The sequence below is a fragment of the Halyomorpha halys genome, unplaced genomic scaffold, assembly GCF_000696795.3.
Source record: "Halyomorpha halys isolate HHAL.00 unplaced genomic scaffold, Hhal_1.1 Scaffold52.1, whole genome shotgun sequence".
NCBI lineage: Eukaryota > Metazoa > Arthropoda > Insecta > Hemiptera > Pentatomidae > Halyomorpha > Halyomorpha halys.
This window is the reverse complement of record NW_027104988.1, coordinates 318273-320597: the sequence shown is the minus strand read 5'-3', so window position 1 is coordinate 320597 and position 2325 is coordinate 318273. Positions and strand designations below refer to the sequence as shown.

Genomic DNA, 2325 nt, shown 5'->3' with positions numbered 1-2325 from the left:
AATATATGTATATAATTGAGTTGTGAAATTAATTCCATGAAGGAAAGGAGTTTTCAACTTATTTTTCTCTCTAAGAAACTGCTATTTTGTAAAATACTTATAAAAATGTTTTATCATATTTTAAGAGACAAATACCAAAGACACATTAGCTATTTTGTCATATCACGTATACAAAATTGACAATACTTTTTTTGTTTTTCGATCTCTCTAAAACAGATAAAACATTAAATTAATAGGTTGCTTTATGTATGGTTACATAATTCAGATTGGATACTAACTTTTTATTAAAAGGTGAAATACTTATCTGGTGTTTTGATGTGTCCGTTCCATTTGGATTGGACTAAAAAATATTTGGTGTGAGGGGCCTCCTCGTGATGATTAATATACTTTACTTCTTTTTTTTTTTTTTAAACACATACAATATACAATTTACTTAATCTAAGATTATATATACTTTTCATCTTATATTCCCTGAGAGCATTTTAAGATTGGTAGTTATATGGTTGGTACAAACTCACAATGGAGCATTTGTAACTGAGGGAGTTAAAGCGCCAACTTCAACCAGTCACGAATGTTGCAGTGCCAGTTCGAATTTGGCCCGGGGGATCGATTTCAATTTTTGTGGCAGTCCCACGAAATGCAAACTTTGACTCCCTACCATGTTTATAATTGGGTGGTACCCTGTAGATAGCCTCCCGTATGTCAGAAATGACCAAGTAGGGGGCAAAAAAAAAAAAAATTATCCACTTACAATGGCGCTCTTCCCCGTAAAAAAAATCCTGGGAACTAATGTACAGAACATGCTCCAGTGGCGGGAAATTCAAAATTCCTATATATATTATAATTACTGCTTGAAACAATGGTTAACCTCCTTTCACTTCGCTGGCTCAAAAAGGATAAATAAACCCCAATGGATTCTTTTCAGTGGAGTTCACGAATGTCTTAACTTGTAACATTCAGTATAGCTGTGTCTCTGGCTTCCTGAAGTTCCCGCCGCTGGAACTTATTTTGTACACTGGTACTCATTTCTTGCTCCGCTACAAATTGTGGAAAATATAGTGCTACTTCATCATTGTGTATTAAGTGTAATTGATGATTGTATGTAATGTTAAAGACTACGGAGAGAAACCGAGGTAGTTCGTTTTTTTAAATTATCAGCAATAGCTTCTGAAAGATTTTTGGATGGGGGCACATTGGTAAAGTTAAAAGAGAAAAAAAGATCTTAATCGGTTAAAATTGGTGTTGAATTATGGGGAGTAAAAATTAAAGAATATCCGATTCCAAGATAAACTTTCTTCTGAAAAGTGAGATTAATCATTTTTCATTGTTATTCTTAAGTTACTAATATATATATGACTACCGGTAGAATATAAATTTTATATATGTTCGTTCGCTTCTTTAGTTTTAGTTTACAGTTTTTTTTTTCACATATATTTCATACAAAACTATCCAATCTCCTTATCTATTGTGTTTTATTATATTTTGCATTATTATAAATACAAATCAATTAAGAATAAAGAGGAATGAAAAGCGGCGGTGTGTGGTAGTTAAATTCTCAAGTCTTCTGAGTGTTAATGTTTAAATAATAAAGGCAATAAAAATAATAAAGGAAACAAAAATAATAAAGGCGTTTCATAATAATAAAGGAGACAAAACTAATAAAGGAGACAAAAATAATAAAGGCGATGCATAATAATAAAGGAGACAAAAATAATAAAGGCGATACATAATAATAAAGGAGACAAAAATAATAAAGGCGATAAAAATAATAAAAGAGACAAAAATAATAAAGCCAATACAAGTAATAAAAACAATTAAAATAACAGAGGGTACCTTAGTGCCAAACGAACGATATAATGACTCCCAGGCAATCCATGCTGTTGCTCAGTCGCCGTCCAACTGAGAGATTTAACGCAAGTGAAGGTCATGCAATGGGATTGCAATGCATACAACAGTAGGGACGGTCGGGTTCAATTGATAAGTTCGATTATTGTCAAAATGTCAAGATGGATCAGAAATATTTTAGCCAAAAATAGATTTGCGAAATCCAGGGATTTGCAAGTTAAAAAAAATACTCCTATAAAAAAATCTTATATAGAAATGATTTGTATTTATAAAACTACTTTCCTGAACTGGCTTTTACTTAATGGGACATAGCTTTTTCGATCAATCTATTCATATCAAACCATCCGTTCCAAATATAGCTTTTCTCATAGCCCACGGTCAATGTCTATCAGCGAAAATATTTCACCGCCACGATTTAAATAAAAGTTTGGATTGAAGTCAATATAATAGAGGGAGAGAGGAAGAGAGAGGAAGAGGGGG

General features: G+C 32.2%; 1 protein-coding gene across 2 annotated transcripts in view; it reads right to left on the bottom strand.

Moving 5' to 3' along the window:
- Positions 1-2325, bottom strand: part of LOC106691913 (juvenile hormone epoxide hydrolase 1) — a 27125-nt gene that overhangs the window by 18472 nt on the left and 6328 nt on the right. Inside the window, exon 1 of one of the 2 annotated variants that reach the window (XM_014437816.2) lies at positions 1834-1936. The exons of the other annotated variant lie outside the window; for it this stretch is intronic. The gene's annotated coding sequence lies outside the window, so the exon portion shown is untranslated. Of the gene's footprint in view, positions 1-1833; positions 1937-2325 lie in introns of those variants that run through there. 2 annotated transcript variants of the gene reach the window in all.